Raw genomic sequence first — 19107 nt, 5'->3', positions numbered from 1 at the left:
AGCCTTTAAAAATCAGGTCCTTCCTTCCCTAATACAAATTTCCTTGTCTTCACCTTCCAGCCATTTGTTCTTTTTAGGCTTTTTCTGCAGGATTAAAGAGCCCGTATTTTTCGGCTGTGGAAGTGGTGAAGTCAACCTGTGCACCTCGCAGCCCCTGTGGGCACGAGCAGGCTGGGCTCTGCAGGTTCCCTTCTGTGATTTTTCGTTACCTCCAGCCCTGGTTGTCGTGGCTGTGCCTGTGTTATCTTCTTCTCTATGTCCAGTTTCTCATATTTAAAATGCTGTGAGGTTATTTAACCACGTTAGTGAGTGGCAACAGTGCTGGCTGCAGATGTATAGAGATGAGTTCCATCCCAGCCATAAGTTCCTGGGTCTTTCCTTTCCTTGCCTTCTGTGTTATGCACCTTCCATGCAATTATTAAGGACTTCCGTGATATTTAATTACCAGTGGTATGAGATATTCAGCCTGTCCCCTCAAATGCGGTTAGTATTGGTATTTTTGTCTGTGAAAATGTTCCATTTTAGAAAGCTATTTTTAAGAGAGCAAAGGCAAAAGCCTTTAAAAGAAATTATCTTGCTTTAAAAATGTCACCGGGGTACAAACAGCTCAGCACGGTTTAGGGTGGCCAACTGGTGTGAGAGCAAAGACGTCCTCAGAGAAATTAGGGAAAAAGCATATGACAGCCTGAAAAACTGCCGTGCAAAGCCCCTCAGATAATCCAGATAAGCGAGCACAGCCCACGTTTCCCGAGTGAGGATTCCAGAGAGGATAACACTCAAGGCTTTGCCGGGATGCAGGGATGGGCAGGGAGGGCAGAGTGGCATTTTCAGGGTGCTGCAGGGTTTGCCCTGCCTCTGATACAGGCACAGATCTCCCGTGCCAGGTCTGCCTGAGTCCCTGTGGGTGGCATGGGGATTGGCAGTGTGGGGTGAGAAATCTTCCACATCCCAAAGATTTGTGGGGAGTGAGATACCCTGGGAAAAGGGCTTGGGACAGTGGGAGCAGCTTACCAGGGGTGAGCTCCAGTGTCCAAAAAATGCAGCAGACTTTGGAAACCTTGGCGACTAAAGCTGAAAATGCATTTGTGTCTGTTTTATTAAACCCAACAGATGTGAGAAAAGACAAGAGGGAGTCAGGACTAGGGTGAGGACACTGGGACAAACTCCCCTGGACACAGCTCCCATTTCTTGGAGTCTGCACCACAGAGGTGTTGCTGACTGCAAGGAGAATACATTTATTTTGTGTTAGAAAACTCCTGTGTCATTTTTAAAGGCTGACAAATATTGCATTAGTGGTACCATGAGGTGTTTAGGCCGTCCCTGGACTGCAGCTCAGCAGGATGTCCCCTCTCAGGTGCAGGTCCCTTACCTGTTCCTCAGGTTTGGGGACAGTGGTCAGGGATGCCAGGAGCCACCCTTTGGTGGTGTGGGAGTTGAATGGATCTGTTCTCACAGGGCTTTAGCCAGATGAGATATCAAGGTAACAAGATTCCTGCCCCCCTTTCCTCGCTCTGTATCCTATTTTTCCTTTCTCATTCCCTCTATTGCAAGTGTTATTGGCACTCAGTAAAGGTGCATTTGTTGTGTGATTAAACTATTGTCCCCTCGAGTACTTTTTGCACTCTAAGATCACACGAACCTATCACGATTCCTGCTTGGATCGTGACACAAGGGGGTGGCTGTGCCAGGCACGGGCTCCTCTCTGCTGATGGACAGGGCTGTGTCCTTGTGCCATCCCTCAGGCTGGGGACGTTGTGGTAGAAAAGACTTTTGTGACTCCCCGATGGCCAAATGCAGACCTGGGGGCACCAGCGGTGCCTCCTGCAGGGCCACAGGGACCCCAGGGCACCTTCCCCAGCCTCGCTGCAGTCCTGCTTCTTCTCCTGCTCACATTGGATGTTTCCATGGAATTTCTTGAATCCCTGACCTTTCTCACCCCCCCATCCCCAGAGCCTTCCCACCTCCTCCTCTGGCTTCTGTCCTGAATTACAACGAGCCCAGTCACCCCCAGAGCCTGAAATGGTTCCTTTCCCACTGGCTCCAGGACCATGTACACAGGAATGTGGGCTCACCCTCACTCCGAGCCCTGTCCAGCCCCTCACACTCACCCTGGAGCCCTGGCACAGCACGGGGGGGTTCTGACATTGCTCATTTCAGCTTCCACTGGAACCAGTGACTGCTGCAGTGCTGGGCTGCACACCTGTACTGGGGCTGGGGGCACACCTGTACTGGGGCTGGGGGCACACCTGTACTGGGGCTGCACACCTGTACTGGGGCTGGGGGCACACCTGTACTGGGGCTGCACACCTGTACTGGGGCTGGGGGCACACCAGTACCAGGGACACACACCAGTACCACGGGTGCACTCCTGTACTGGGGATGCACACCTGTACTGGGGCTTCACACCTGTACTGGGGATGGGGGCACACCTGTACTGGGGCTGGGGGCACATCTGTACTGGGGATGGGGGCACACCTGTACTGGGGCTTCACACCTGTACTGGGGCTGGGGGCACACCAGTACCAGGGACACACACCAGTACCACGGGTGCACTCCTGTACTGGGACACACACCAGTACTGTGACACCTGCCCAGGGGTGGGTGGTGTGTTTAATTTGGGTCTCCTACCCCAGCACGCCTGGTTCTCCCTGTCTGCCCCGCTGCACACAAGCTTGGGGAGTCTCAAAGCAGGCAGGAAACATGACCATTTTACATCTCTATTTTCTCACCTGGAGTTTTGAGAGGGAACATCTTTTTGTTGTTCAGCTTTTGATGTGCTTTTTTTTTTCCCTGGGAAGAAAAAACCCTGCCCTATAATTTCAGGGGTTTTAGCCTTAGAAATACTTTATTCGGGGGGTTTTGTTTTGTTTCATTTTTTTTGCATTATTTCACAACACCTCAGTCCTACCATAGGTTATGCACTTGTGCTGCACATTATCTTACATGATATCATGCAGGGGCTGGAAGGATCAGGTTGATAATTTTATTTTTAAAAAATAAAGCCTGAACTGAGGCTTTTTGTTAGCACTGATTGAACAAACAAGCTTTCTTCCTACATCAAAGTATCTCCTGCTCTGGGTATAGTGAAAAGGGGTGACCCTCTGGGCAGTCCTTGTGGGCATTGCCGCTCCTGATGCATTACAAAATGATATAAAATTAAATACAGAAAGTTCACAGCAACAATCTGGAGGTCTGAGAAGAAATCCTGAAATGGGAATTAGGGCACAGCCAAAAAGCAGGACTGCTTTCGTTTGAAAATATTTCTTTTTAGCTTGGTTTTTTAATTTATTTTTTTATTATTATTATTTTTCTTTGGTCGGTGGTATTTTTCTTCCCTGATTTTTTTGCCTCTTTTTTTTGGATTTGTTTTGTTTCATTTTCCAGCCCGATTCTGGCATTTCCAGAAGCGTGGAAACCCAAAAATCCCTGCCAGATTTGATGATATTTCCTAGATCCCCCCTCAGTGCTTTCCTAAACGCCCTCTCTGCTGGGTGCCCAGGGCAGCTCCATCCCCGCCGTGTCTCAGGATGTGCAGCCTCGTGGGTGAGCAGCTGCTGGGCAAATCCTGGACCCACTGCTGGTGTGGCAAAGAAACAACCCACAGCTGACCTGGCTCCTTGGGGAACATCCCTGCACACAGCTCCAGCAAGGGGAGAGCTGACCTGCCCCCCAGGCGTGCTGCTGCTCCCTCTGAGCCCTGCCTCAGAGCTTGGCTTCCTGTGGTGGGGGATAAATGGCTGGTTTTTGTCATTCCTGAAAGATAAATACCGTTCCAGGGTTCAGCAGGCTGACAGTGAAGCTTCCCATCCTGTCCCCTCCAAGGCCAGCAGGACACGACTTTGTGCCTCAGCTTTGCCTCCCGAGTTGGAAGGGTCATGGCTGCCTGTTGAGCTGGATTAAACAGGAGGACACAAACAGCCGACCCACCCTGGCCCCACCTGCCCCTTCCAAGTTCTGCCCCAGATTACGGGAGATGAATGCCCCTGGCTCGTGTTCCCTCCTCTCAGGGAGCCTCTCGCTGCCCCTTTCCCAGACTCTCTTCCCACTGAGGGTGACCCTCCCTGTGTCACTCCCTATGGAGAGGGGCTGGGGCTGGGGGGCTGCTCTGGGCTGTGCAGACCTGCCTGGAGTCGTGGAGCTGAGCCTGCTGCTCTTGGGGTAGTGGGGAGCAGCCAGGCTCTCCTGGTGAGGGTTTAATTATCGATGCAAAAGGCGTTGTTGCATGGAGGGGGGAGCCTTGCTGTGAATCTTGGGAGGCCTTTGAAGTTGTGATGGAGAGGAACTGAAGCCCAAGGGAACAGGGCTGCTCCCACTGACCCTTCCTCCCCACGCCTGCGCTACAAAGCCCCTGCCTAAGAGGGAGATGGGGGAGTAATTAGAGGCAGGACCGCAGTGGGTTAACAATTAGTGAGGGTGCTCGGAGCCCTCTTTGGTGCCCCACTGTTCTTCCAGAGGCTGGGGCTCAGTGTGTCACCCCCAGGCTTGTTCCACCACCCCACCTTGAGCCCAGGGTGGGCTGAGGATGCACAGGCTCCCCTGGGTACCATGAGCCCCCTCCTGAGCCTGGGATGCCTGGGTGTGAGACCCCAGGGTGCTCCCACATCTGTTTGTAGGGATGCCACACATCCCTGCAGGAGCTGTGGCCACCAGAGCAGGTGTTGGGAAGGGTGTCTGAGCACTCACCCTTTACAGATGATATATAGATATATATGGTACAGATATAAATGTAGATATCAATATAAATATAGATACGATAGAGCTGTACAGATACAGATATATAGATATAGATATATGGATATAGATATTGATATAGATAGAGATATATAGATATAGGTATAGATATAGATATTTAGATATTTAGATATTTAGATATTTAGATATTTAGATATTTAGATATAGATATATAGAGATAGAGATAGAGAGATAGATATAGATATAGATATAGATATAGATATAGATATAGATAGATAGAGATAGAGATAGAGATAGAGATAGAGATAGAGATAGAGATAGAGATAGAGATAGAGATAGAGATAGAGATAGATAGATATAGATATAGATAGATATGGCAAGGGATATATGGCCCCAAGATAAACTCACATCCTCTGGATGCTGGTCCCAGTCTCAGCTCCCTCACTCATCCCAAGCAGGGTTTAGAATTTGGTAGATATGGGTATGGAAATGGATGCAGATATAGATCCAGCAATGGAGATATAGGTATAAATACAATATACACATCCATCATATACTGATTATATACTTTGACTCCTGCCTGGTCCCTGTCTGTGAGGCTGCAGTGTGCACCACTGTATACAACTTTCTGCAGCAAGAGGGTCTGCCCTATGTGAGGCTCAGCCTGCAGACCCCAGTTGTGCTGGGGAGCGACCTGCTCGCTCCTAGGTGCTTCCATCTGAATGGGCAATCAGGCTTGACAGCTTTTCCACCAGGGCGAGAATTTCCCCTGACACCTCCTGGTGTTTTGGCTCAATACGCCGAGGCAAGGCCAAGGCACAGAATAGGGAAACAACAAAATGGTGCTAAGGAAAACAAAATGGAGCTCACAGTTTGAGACTGATACGTGCAGACAGTCCATAGCATCAAAGAGAATTGCCCAGCTGTAGGAGAGAGGTCTCCCAAACCAGCACGTTTTCTGAAAAAGTGTTTTCAGATGAAAGGGGTCCTTTGTGGTGGTCATGCTCACCCTGCAGCACCGACGGCGGGCTCTGAGCATCACCCCCAGGGAGGCAGCACAGCCAGGAGCTCACCTGAGCAGGCACTGGTGACACGAGGGGTGCCAGGTCCCCTTTGGAGCTGGGCTGTAACCTGCTGGGTTTGGGGAGAGTGCTGGTGTCCCCACACGGGAGCACGTGGCCGTGCTGCTGGATGGGCTCTGGGATCCACCTGTGCCGTCCCACGGGTCACCAGGAGCTCCTGGACACACAGGGCCTTTGTGTTTGTGCAGTGTCCCCTGTGTGGGCTGAAAACGCAGGGCTCTCTGCACTTGGCTGAAGTGAAGAAAAGAATATAAATAAAATATAAAATAAAAGACTTATCCCTCTCCCTGCAAAGAGGAATCTGACCAGGCGTGGGATGCAAGCTGGCGTAGGTTGTCTGGGAAGCAAAGCAGCTGAAGGGAGAAGACTCCTTCAGGTGGTGATGATGTCTGTGAGACTGGGTGATGACCCCGTGGTCAGGGTGGTGGGATGGGGCGTAGCAAGCTGGCTCCAGGTTCCACACACCCCTGGCAGACAAGGCTGGGGTACACCCCACTGTGTGCTCTCAGCATCATTCCTCACAATGCCGTGCTCCTGCTGGACCCCAGCCCCTGCAGGCTCCTCCTGCTGCCTGCAGAGCACTGGGAGGCAGCCACATCCATTGCTGGGCATCCCAGCGTGGGAAAGAGGGTGCAGAGACCCCGCTGTGGGGGGAGAGAGGGTCTGCAAAGCTGTCCCCTCCCTGCAGCCTGCCTGCTGAGGGTCACCGGGGCTGTGCTCCTGCACTGTGAATAGGGAAACTCCCAGGCCTGGGCTCCTGCTGGGTGAATTACCCAGGGAAAATAGGCAGAAAATCTTCAGATTAACAATAACAAATAAAAATGGATTTGAGATCTCCGAGGTAATTACTCCGTGCTGAGGGCAAGGGGCCTCTTTAGCAGTGGGAGCAGCGCCGTGCAGGGAGTGGAGGGGCTTGGCCTGCTGTTGGGCCAATGGAACCACACAAGAAACCCTGGAAATTCTTTCAAATTGTTCTGCTAACATTAATAAATGCCTCAAAAGCTCCTAATCTGCTCTGTCAGGAGCATGACGTCCGGGTGTTTCACAGCCAGCTCACGTCTCTGCTCCTCTCTCCCCCCCTCTCCTTCCCTGCCTGGTAATAGTAAATGAAAGTGGCACCCGTTCCTCGGGCTGCAGGGACCAGCCTCACGCTGAGCCCGGGCTCTGCCAGGACTGGGGCTGCTGTCCTGATATGCCCTGTCCCTGCTGTGACAAGCTGGTCCTGGCAACAAGTCCCTCCTGAGCCCAGGGACCAGCCCAGCCCCGGTGCTGCAGAGGGAGGCTGTGACAAGGTGCCTCCAGGTCCAGTTTGGTGCTGCTTGAGGGTGAGGAAAGGCAGCCAGCAAGGATGAAGTCTCCCAAGGCATTGACCTCACTTGGGTGGCTTCAGGGTAAAGGGGATGGGGCAAGCTGGAGGCACTTGGGTCCCTGTGGGAGCCTGGTGCTCTTGGGGGTGTTGAGGCATCAGGGTCCTGGTGCTCACTGCCCTCGTTCCCAAGGGCCAGGGCATTTTGCACCTTGGCAGGTCCCCCAAGCCTCCATCCCTCTGGATTTGCACCTTGGAGCTGGGGCTTGGGCTCCTTCCCCAGGTCCTGAGGAACTCGGGGTTATCAGGCAGGGCTCTCCTCTGCCTGGTGCTGTGGGGCTCAGCTGGCTCAGAGGCAGCAGTGCCATGGCATCCTGCTTTCCTCCTCTGCTGCCGCTGCACGGGTCCCCACAGGAAGCTCCTGAGCACACTGGAACGCATCCTCACCTCTCCCCCCACGCAATCTGCTCCCCTCTTCCTGCAGTTTGCCGCTGTCTCCTCCCTAAGCCGAGCTCCTGGTGGTGGCAGGGATTTGGAGGGGCTGGCTTTGATGGACTTCTCCAATGGGGTGTCAGACAGGACCATGGGGAGCCTCTTTGTGCTGGAGCTGGGCACTGCAGTGTGCAATTACAGCAGCTGCTGGAGTGCAGACTTCAAACCAGTGATGCTGGGAGGGAGCTGAGCCTAAAGGGCTTCCAGAGGAGAAGTGCCCAAGCCAAGGAATGCTGCTCCAGTTGCATCAGTCTTAGCCCATGGAGGGACTGGTGCATAACCTGATGCTGGGAGTTTGTTTCCACAACCCCTCCTTGCTTTGCATTCCCTCCAGCCTGCTGTTTGCAGCCTCCTCCCCTCCAAAAGGTCACACTGCTCCCCGTGCTGGGGCCAGGACTCAACTCTGGAGCTCTGGGGAGCATCACTCGTTGCCATCCCCAGACCCCACACCTGCCTCATGTCCAGCCAGGCAGTCCCTGGTGAAAGATTTGCACCATGGATGGGTGGGGGCATCCTCAAGGAAGTGGCGTGTGAAGAGAACTTCTTCCTGGTGGCTCTGTTCCTCACCCCCTGGGGATGGGGACAAAGCTTTCTAACACAGCTTCTGCTCTTGTGTTTTCCAGTGAACCTGCTGGACACCTCAACCATCCTGGGAGACTGGGGCTGGATGACTTATCCCTCCCATGGGGTGAGTACGAGGTGACTGTGGCACACAGGGGACGGGTCACCACAGGTGGCTGTGGCGGGGGTCAGGGGATGGACAGGGAATGGACATCTCAGCCCCAAGTCAGCGCTGACAGGGCAAACAGACCCTGTCTGTTGGGAAAGTGCCAGCCTGGCAGAGGGATACAGCTCTTTTGGAAATGCCATTTAACCCTCCATGTCCCCTGGTAGGGAGCAGCTCCTCAACTTTGAGGGGACTCAAGAGCTGGCACACGCTGAGAGACATCTCACTCGTCACTGCTCTGGGTGAGCATCAGGGAGAACAGCCCCAGATGACCAGGAAAATCCCAACCACCTGTAATCCCAGGAATTTCTGTGGGAACTGGGCAAGAGAGGCAGGGGAGCCTCCCCTGTGGATCACCTCTTGGGGGAATGGGTGTGCAAACTCACAGCCCTGCGGAGTGTCCAGGAGGGGTGGCAGGGTGGGGACCCCCCCTGAGCCTGCCAGCTCCACTGGCTGGATCCTTTCCACAGGCTCCCTTCACCTGCAGCTCCATGCCCAGCTTTTCCTGACACAGGAGCTTTCTGGAAATAGTGAGTTTCAGATGTCAGGGTGACCTGGCTGGAAGGATTTTGCTCGTTCATTTAGTGAACAGAAACAATCCCATAAATACCCACAGGACCAACTGCAAGGCACAGTGGGGCTTTCTGCAGGCACAAAACGTGCAAAATTGGGGTGCCTACCTGGCTGTTGCTGCTGTGTTGATTTTTCATGGCCATTCTTTTTCATCCTCTCTCTGAACTAAACGGTTCTAATCTTTTCAATTCCACCTCCCACAGAAATCTTCCCAGGCCTCTAATAATTTCCATTGATCTGTTGCTCGAGACTTTCAGTCCCCACGCTGCTTGAGCAGGAGTGATCAGAACAGTGAATTCATAATAATACCAGTGATCAGATTTCTATCAGACTTTATCATAAATGTAAATATATTAAATTGTTAACTCAGCTCTAATTTCAGCAGTTAGCTGCTGCAAAGATGAGTGTCCTGGGAATGTTAGAAATTGGGAGGTACAAGGTCAGAGGGGACCGTGGAACTAACGGGATGTGATCTCCTGCATAAATACAGACCTTCAGACCTGTCAATTCACTCAGCTCTCAAAACAGCCCAGCTCCGAGGAAAAAAACATCCTTGGCTGCAAAACTGCTGGTGCTGGTAAATCCTCCAGGTCCTGTGGCCATGCTGTTTGCTGTTAAAAGCTGATGGCTGTGAGGGTTTGCCTGGCTCTGGTCTCCAGCCAGGGGACCTTCTCCTGGGTGAGGCAGCTGCTGTCCTGCTCACGGCTGCCCTTGGCTGTCACTGCTGTCCTGTCACTAATCAGCTGTCACCTCATCCCAGCCCTGCTGCCAAGCCATGGCACCCTGGAGGAGCCTGACACACGGTCAGGGGATCAGGGCTCCCTCTGCTCCCCCACAAGGAGGATGTTTCTGGGGTTTTTCTGGGAGGCAGGGCTGTTTCCCATTGTCCACATCCAGTGTTCTGCCCTCAGTCCCTCCCTAGGGAATTCCTCCCCACAGTCAGACCATCCCCTCCTCACAGGCTCTCCTTCTGGATGGCCCTGTGTGTAAATTCCTGTGGAATGCAGGTGGGGTTCATTGCATTCCTGAGGGGATTTGGGTGAGGATGAATCCACCTGAGCTGTGCTGGGCAGGGCCCTGCCCTCCTGAGAGCCTACAGGAGCCTCATTCTCACCACACGTGGCACTTCCATGGCCAGCTGAGAAAGCACATCTGAATTCTCCATCTTATTGGTGATGCTTATTAAAAATAAATAATAATATAATGAACGATATGTATAAGAAGTTAAATAATGTATATTACATTAAATAAAATAATAAGTAAATTTGAAAAAGAGTAAATAAAAAATATAATAAAGGATAAAAAGAAATTATAATACTGGACGCCAGAAAAGTAAAAGAAAACAAAAAAGCAGTATTAGGTGCTGTGTAACACCCAACACCAGAGACACCTCTTGGCCATGCTGCTGAGTTCTACTGACCTTAGCCAGTGGTGGAGTAACTCCACTGTGCACATACCTTGTGCTTTTGCCCAAATTGTGTCCCCGTTACCCAGGATGACCACCTACCTGTGGAAACTGCCTTGAACACCCTCAGCTTTGCCTATCTTTTTCCAGCTGGATGTTTTAATAGCTCCTCTAAACACTTGTCTGGACCAGGGTTCTTCCTCCATGGGCCATTATATCACATAATTCAAAAAGCACATCTCATTCCTTTATCTCCCTGCTGGTCCTTCAGCTCCAGGTCCTTTCTGAGCATTAAATTCTCCTTGGGATCTGTTGGCAGTCACCAAGAGATGGATTAGGGTGGAGGTTCCTCAGGGAAGCTCTCAGTGCCTCCCAAGCAGCCCCTACAGTGCAGTTCAGGCTCAGGTGGGGGAGATCCACCCAGATGCCCCCCAGTTCCTCAGAAAGGAACTCCCTTTGCTGGTCACCACCTCTGCCCAGTGCTTTGGGTGTCCCTGGGGCTGTCCCTGCCCCGTGCTGTACCTTTGGAAGGCCTGGGCTGGGCTTGTGTAGAGGCACTGTACTGTGAAGCCAGATTTTCACTGAGGTCATTTATTTCTGCTGCTATTTCCTTAATTTAGATGCTCTAGCTGAAAGATTGGTGGCAGTGGCCCCCCCATCCCTGCTGCCTGCCAGCTGTGCTGCCTGGGCCATGATGCAGGATTTCCATCCATGGGCAGGCACAGACAGCATCCTCCTGCCAAGGGACAGCACTGCTGGCTGAAGTTTCAATGGCTAAATTTTTAAATGAGCATGAAAGCACATTCATTTTGCTTTACCCACATCTCCTTCCCCCCCTGGAGCCACCACGAGGGTGACAGTAGGAGGAGGGTAACTCTGGGGGCACTAAAAGCAGCACAGAGCCTTGATCCCCAGCCTGAGGAGCTTCAGAAGGGAACTTGTGTCTGCTAGCTCACTGCCTGGTGCCCTTTGGCTTGCCCTATGGCACCTGCAGGTCCTGTCCCACCTGGGGTCCAGAGGACAGGCAGCATCCTCAGAGGCTTCTCCCTCTGCCTGGGAGATCCCAGAGCTACCTGCACAGGCAGGGCAAATCTGGATTGGGAGCACTTACAAAGTCCTGATGTTTTCATCACACCTGTGGGCAAGGTGAACTTGTCTCACTGAAGGTTCCTTCCCCCTCTGGGTTTGCCATGGCCAGCAAGAGCAGAGGGGCAGGGGCTGGGAGCACGGTGAGGGTCAGCAGTGCCGTGGGCCCTGGGGAGTGTCAGGCCATCAGGGAGCCATGCCTGGCCTGTTTTGACATTTTCTCTTGCCAGACAATTAACTGAGGGGTAATTGGCTGTAATTGCTGCTCAGGGGTTTAATTACATCCCCCGCCCTCACCTCCACCCCAGAGACACGTGCAGGAAGCAGAAGGGTCACCGGGAGCATCCCTGTCCCGCGGGCTGCAGTTCCTCTCAATTATAACTTCAAAGGGCTCCCAGGAGCTTTGCAGCTCTCTCCTTTCCCACAACAATTCCCTTTGCATTGAAAATTAGACTCTTATCAGTGTGGTCAGCCCCTTGCCATGCCTCCTGTACCCCAGTTCTCCCCAGCAGAACGCCCCAGTGCCCTTCTCTGCCTTCTCCTTGCTCAGCACGTGACCTGCTGGATCAGGGGGAGCCCGATCAGGCCCTTTGCAAATTGCCTTTCTACTGACTAATTAAAACACTGATGAGATAAGTCAACATATTAATAATAATTATTGTATCGTCTACTTTGATTTACAAAGTCAATCAGGAAATGGTTTTGTTCAGACAAAGGGTATCTGAGGAGTTTGAGCGGTGCCTCGCAAAAGCTAATGAGGATGGGAGCACCTTGAGGGCTGGAGGAAGGCCCCCCATGCTGCCCATGACCTCCCCATCCACCCCCACCAGCACCTGCTGTGGTGGCCCCATCTCAGGGTTGCTGTTCCCTGAGGTGTGTAGGGGTTTTTGAGCTTTTCTTGCCCAAAAGGTCCCACGCCAGAGCCAGAGAAGACAAACTGAGTCTGCCAGTCCGTGTTTCCAGGGTTGTTTATTCTTTCATTGTCTCTCAGCTCTGTCTCAGCTCTGCAGGGCGTCCCCAGCAGAGCAGGACCCCGGCAGGACTGGGCGGGTCAGAGGGTCCCGGGCTTTCTGTACGGTCCCCTGACCCAACCACTGCCCACAACGAACTTTTGATTTACAAAACCTTACCAATACTCACTACCTATGTTAACATGTCATTTCTACTCTAAACCAATCCTGGTGATCCAACTCAGCAGAAAATGGGGGAAAAGAACAAGAACAAGGAGGACAGGACCACTCCCCAATTCCTCCATCTTGCCTCTTCAAACCCATATACTAAAAATCCTAAATTCTACATTCACACTCTGTGATAAACTAACTACTACTTATTTCAAATTATTTCAGCTTGCGATTCTTCATACACTGTGGGCATTCATTGCCATGGCTGGGGATCAGAGGCAGTGTCCTCCTGGGCTCTGTGTGAGGCTGGCTGAGCCCCTTGGACAGATCCCAGACCCCCTGTCTGGTCTCCAAACCCTCCAGGGTGGCCAGAGGGATGTCCTGGACTCCGACAGCCCCACAGTTCTTCCCTTGGCAGGGATCAGCCAAGAGAGCTGCTGGGCTTTGCCACCCAGGCAGCTGCCCCAAAATCTGTCAGAGTCAGGATGTCCTGAGCTGGAAGGACCCACAAGGGTCATCAAGTCCAGCTCCTGGCCCTGTACCATCCCTCCTGGTGTGTTCCATGTTGGCTTTGTTGGTGGGAACCTGCAAAGACCTTCAGAGGGGTTTGGAGCTCCCCGTTCCTGCCCCTTTGCTCCTAAAAAGGGAGGTACCCTGAGGGCCCTGGGCACAATTAGCCAAGGGTGCTCCTCCTTCATCCTGCAGTACCCAGAGAGATCAGGAAGGCATCAGATCTGCTGGAACCCCCAGCTGAAGGCACAGGCATGGCCACAGCACGGGCTCCCAGCAGCATTTGTGCACCAGGAGTGGGCATTTCTGCCCTGGGACTGAGTTATTTGCAGTCCCCCACACCAGGGGACTTTTTTTTTTTTGCCTGGGTCTGGCCCTGCAGCCCAACAAGCAGTTCATGGCTGGGATGAGCCTCATCTATTGTGGAGCAGGGTCTCCCTTTGTCCCAAGCTCACTCTGTAAAACCTCATCCCCAGTCCGAGCTGTGCTGTGTCCTTGCTGTTCCACCCCCTCCAGGTTCATCTCTTCTTCTCAGAGCATCAAGAGACACTGGGGCTCTCCCATGTGCCCAGGCCCTGCCTCTGCTCTCTCTCACTTTGATGTCCTGGCTGTATTTCTTGGTTTTCTCTTCCACGCTGGAGCCTCTACCTGAATCCAGGAATGCCAGCAAGTTACAACTCAAGCTGTGGCGAAATTAATTTTTTTTGGGGAAAAAAAAAATGTGTCGGAACAGAACACTGGAAAATAAAGATTTAGACTGGTAATTGAGATAAAAGCTCATCTCCCAGTGCTTGTTCAGTAAATGCTGGGTTATTGCTAATTCCCCAGATGCTGGTCACTACTAGGAGTTAATCACCTGCAGTGAAGCTCAGGGTAGTTAACTGCCTGACAAATCCCTCCTTAGCCACAGCAGTGACTGATTTCATGGGGATTATCTCCATTAAGGCCTCCCATCTAATGATTTATAGCTGCAATAACAGCCTTCTCTTTTTTCCCTCTCCCAGTGAATGTGGTGTAAGGAGGTGCCATGGCACACTGGGAAGGAAAGTGCTGGATGTCTCAGTGGCCACAGAAGCTTTGCTATGCCAGGCAGACCTGGCATCCCTCCTGGAAGCTCTCCCAGGGCTGGGGACACTCATTCCATGCACTGCAAGGACGGTGGGAGGCTGAGCTGCTGTCCCAGGGGGACAAAGTCTTTCCTCTGCTCCTCCTCCTCCTCTGCTGTGCCACACAGGCCCTGGGAGACTCACAAGACCTTACTCAGCTGCCCAGATATCTGGTGTTTGCATCTCTCACCTTTCATAATCTGGCAAATTTTTTATAACTGGTGTTGACTTTAATTTAAACTGTTAGGCAAAAACTCCTGAATGCAGATGCAATCTCGCCGTCCCCCAGCGCCCGCACTCACCACGTTAATTATGATGTCCTCATTTCCATCTCGCTGGGGGATCTTATCACTGAGCTGAGCTTTGGTTCATAAAACCACTTCAACCTGTGAACTGAGAGCCAGCAGTGCCTGGGGTGTGCACGGTGCCTGTGTTCCTGAACCAGTGGTACCCAGTACCCCTCCTGCCCACAGAGCCTGGGGCTAAGGTGAAACAGAAAAACCCCTCCAGTCATGGGGATTCCTGAAGCAGGTCCTTCCATCCCCCTTATGGTACCTAAAAGGCCTGCAGGAAGGTTGGAGAGGGACTTTTTGCAAGGTTAAGCAGTGATAGAATAAGGGAGAATGGCTTTAAGCTGAGGAGGGTATATTTGGATTGGATGTTGGGAAAAATTTCTTCCCTGTGAGGGTGGGGAGGCCCTGGCACAGGGTGCCCAGAGAAGCTGTGGCTGCCCCTGGATCCCTGGCAGTGCCCAAGGCCAGGCTGGACAGGGCTTGGAGCAGCCTGGGATAGTGGAAGGTGTCCCTGCACATGGCAGGGGGTGGAACAAGATGGTCACTTCCAACCCAAACCATCCTCAGATTCTGTGATCCCAAATGCCCTGCAACTTCTGGCAGGGCCTATGGGACCTTGACTGCCCTGGGACACTCTGGGAAGATGAATCTGTGGCATCTGAGCCACGAGCTCAGGTAGCCTGTCTGCCCCATCCTAGGAGCACTTTCCCTGCAGGCCAAGTGTGGTATTTTGGGCTGGTCTCACACTGGGATCCTGAGGGACCCTGGGACAGAACTGACAGTGCAGCTGCTGTGCAAAAATCACCAAGTCTGAAAGAGTGATGGTGCAAGTGCAACCTCTCCAAATTCACCCCAGGGATGGAGGTGTGGCTAATACCGACTGTTGCTGGTGCTTGGAGGTGGGCATTTATCTCCCATTTATCTCATTTTCCTCTTGTTTATCGCGTTTATCTCCCACCTCCCATCATCCTGGGAGGATACTGCCAGCTCTGGCACTGCCGCAGGCGTGTGAGGACATGGCAGAAGTGAGCTCCATCTCCTCTGCCAGATTTGGGAGGGAAGTGAAAGTCTGGAGACCAAAATCAACGAAAGCATTTTGGTGTGCAGAGTAACCTCATCTTTCCCTCTGCAGACCCTCGTGGAGAGCCCTGTCCTCACAGGCAATGCCGAGGGGAGCTGGCTGTGCATGGTGGGGGGCACCCCTGCTCGCCCCCACAGCTCTGCCCTCACCTCCTGCATCTCCTCCCGTGCACAGCTCTGCTTCGCTTCCCCCGGGGAAACTCAGCAGGGGGAAAGACAGGAGACAGATGTTGTGTTAATTTGTGCTCGATTAATTTCGACAGCGACTTCCAGCCCCTCGGAAGCAGCGCAGCAGCCTGAGCACAGGAGGGTGTGGGAGTGAGGAGCTGCTCTGCTCTGCAGTGCCAGCAGGGGCTGGGCTGTGCCTGGTGCCAGCACCCCTGTGCCCCCTGCCACAGCACCTTCCACAGGCTCGTCCTTTATCTTATATTATCTTATTATTATCTTTTAATATGTGTCTTGGTTTGGAAAGACAGGTATCTGTCAGGGAAAATGGGAGTTTCCCTTGGAATGGAGAATGTAAACCCCCCTCCCTCCAAATTATTACAATTTTGCAATTAGGAGCTTTCAGGCAAAAAAATACAGGAATAGGAATAACAGTTTGTTACTAGGAATATTAAAAAATAATGCAGTAATTAAAAAAAAAAAGCAAACAAAACTTTCAGAAAACCCTGATGGAGTCAGGAATACGACCTGACACCCTGTTCAGGATGTTGGGAGCAGTCCAAATAAATCCTCCTGGAGTGACAGATGTGGTTCTGTTGGAGCAGAGATGATCCTGCAGACAGGTTCAGTGGTGGTGAGATGAGTCCAGTCTTCCTCTGGGAATCCAGTGGAAAAGAGGAATGTCTGGGGTCCCTGTGTCCCCATTTTTATCTGGGTAGGAATGGTTGGCTCCTCCCCACTGGGTGCAGCATCTCCCAATGGATGATGGAATGTGTCAGTCACTGTGAGCCTCAGTGGCCCATGAACAGAAGATATCCCCGAGGGTGGGCAGTGGTGACAGAGATCACAAACCCTGCCCCACCTGGTTTAACAGCTGGGCTGTGATCAGAAGGCATCCACCCTCCTCCCCCTGGAGTTACAAGAGATGAAAAAAGAAACCATCCCCCAACTGCTTTCTACAGATGAAACAGAAAATACTTTTTTTTGGTTACATAACCCAAGACAATATTTTACCTTTAATGTGTACTTAAATCTCCATTGTGAGAGAGATCCTTTTTAAAAGGAGAGTGAAATACAGGCACTTGATATTTAGGCCTGGGTTTATTTTTGGTCTGAATTATATTTATGCATCTCTTTGACTTGTTTGCTTTTTTCTCATGGACAGGAAGGGAGTTTGGAATGCACAGTATGTCAAGGAACGTGACGATTTCAGTGACTCAACTGTTTACTCTAAAACATACCAAATAGGTTCCATGCTAAGTGGATGGGGTATGAGTTCATTGAAATACTGGTTATTTGAAAACCGAGGTCTGAAAATACAAACCCAATATTAGATCACAGTGTCTGGCATGTTCCACTTCTGGATCCTACTGGAAGGAATTTCTTCTGGTGCAGTTATCAGGAGTTATTAGGAGCTGGGCTTGGGAAGCTGAGGGGTGCTGCCCTCATCCCTCCAGCCAAGCACACCCATAGCCTTGGCCCCTTTCCCTGCTGTCCACCTGAGCACTGGAGTGGAGGGCATGTTCCCAGTGGTCCCAGGACAAACCTGGGTATTTCTGGAATTCAGAAGACTTTTTTTTTTTAATGCATCACAAGACATTTTTCCACCCTGGGAATGGTTTGACTTTGACCCCCTTTGCCAGCATATTCCCCTTAAAATGAGCTTCTGTTGTAGTCTGCACCTGGAGCTGCTGCCTTTGCCAGGTGGCTTTAAGCTCTTTAGGACAGAGAAGCAGAGTTTTCTCCGACATGCAGGAGAAAACTGGAGATGCTGGAGAAAACTGAAGATGTCCATGACTGCAGTGACTGCTCTGATCACCCCCACATGGGCAGAAGGCACCACAACCCCTCCCCAGGAGCAGCAGGTCAGGGAGGTCAAACGAGCAGGGACATTCCCATCTGAGAGGGGAGAAGGGAGTGGGCTGTCCTACAGCTGTCACCAAGCCCTCTTTCCTGTGCCTCTTGTGGGGGTGTGCTGCCCTCTCCCAGCTGTGCCCTGTCCCTGCACTGCTGGCAGCCCCACGGCGAGGCTGGCGGGTGCCTGTCCCAGGGATCTGCATCCCTGCCAGCTCCCACATCACTGGGGTGAGGGCTGCAGCCTCCCCTCCTCTGAGCTCAGCATCCTTCTCTCGGGACTGCTGTTGGTTTTGTGTCTAATGAAACACAAGTCGCATAAGAAAACGCCATTTTTGCCCTGTCAGAGAGAGCCTAGAGGTTTATTTTAATGTACTTATAATGCTGACTAAAATATTTGTTTTCCTGCTCTGTGCAGCACAGCTGGGGATTTTCTTAGCTCCCCCAACCCCCACAGACAGCTGGGTACACAGAGGTGCTGAGGTGGGGGCTGCTCCCTGCCAGCTTCCAGGCAGAGCCAGGACCCCAGGGAGGGGCAGGAGGGGGATGCTGAGGCTGGGGTGAGGAAGGGGGTGATGATTTGGGAGGCAGAGGAGCAGGAGTGCCAGTGCCTTCTCCAGTTTCTGCAGAACTGCCTCTGAGGCTGTCTCTTACAGCTGGACTTGGGCGTGGGGGTGGGATTTCAAAGCCTAAGTTTGTGGAAAAACCAGATGGTTTGAAGTTCTCCTCTGCTCCTCTTCCTCCTCCCTTTCTCTGCTAAGAATTCAGGGGTCCCAGACCCATCCATGGGGGGGTCACTGGAGTACTGGGTTTGAGCAGAAATGTGAGCTGAAGAGGTGATGGGAAGCCCCCAGTGCAGCAAAACTCTGTGAGTCCCGGTGAGGTATTTGGTGAGAGTGGAGAGGGAGACACGAGGCAAGACTGAGCCCCCAGAAGTGTCATGTAGCCCCCAACAGCTAAGTTCTACTTGTCCCTCACCTATGGAACTCATATCCAAAATATCAGGACTTCTTCTCATTTCTTGTCACTTCAACCCACGTAGCATCCCTCCCTTGTGTGATACCCATGTCCCCGTCCCTCTAAACTCACCCAGGCCACCCTCCACTGCAATCCTGCTTGCTGCAACCTGCTTTTGCCAGGTTCTCCTCCCCAGGTTCACCCTGCAGCCACAAGTATATGGAATTTTCACCCCTGAGCTGCCCAGCCATGAACATCCCAGTTCCCAGAGCTGGGATGGGATCCTCTCAGCTGGGCTGGGCACTGTGGGCTCACACTGAGGAGCCACACTGACATCACCTTGCAGGGAAGAAAAGACATCTTGGGATGCCCTTGGGAGCCCCCACGGGCCCACATTTCTTGCTGGCAGTCCTGTGCCACAATTGGACACAAAATAAAGATGCTTGACTCCAGTTCAGCAGGCAGAAGAAAATCAGAAGGCTGTATTACAATCCATTCAGCCTTTTTATAACGTGCTGTGCTAAAAAGGCACATTATTGGTCCATAGGATGGACACCTCTCTCCATTGGTTAAGTACCACAAACAACACCTGGGAGAGAGGTTGTTATGGGAAAGGAATATTGTTTACTTAGAAACGTTATGGGAAGAAAAGTTATTT

This window comes from Prinia subflava, chromosome 21 (assembly GCF_021018805.1).
Source record: "Prinia subflava isolate CZ2003 ecotype Zambia chromosome 21, Cam_Psub_1.2, whole genome shotgun sequence".
Classification (NCBI taxonomy): Eukaryota; Metazoa; Chordata; class Aves; order Passeriformes; family Cisticolidae; genus Prinia; species Prinia subflava.
This window is presented reverse-complemented; position numbering follows the sequence as displayed.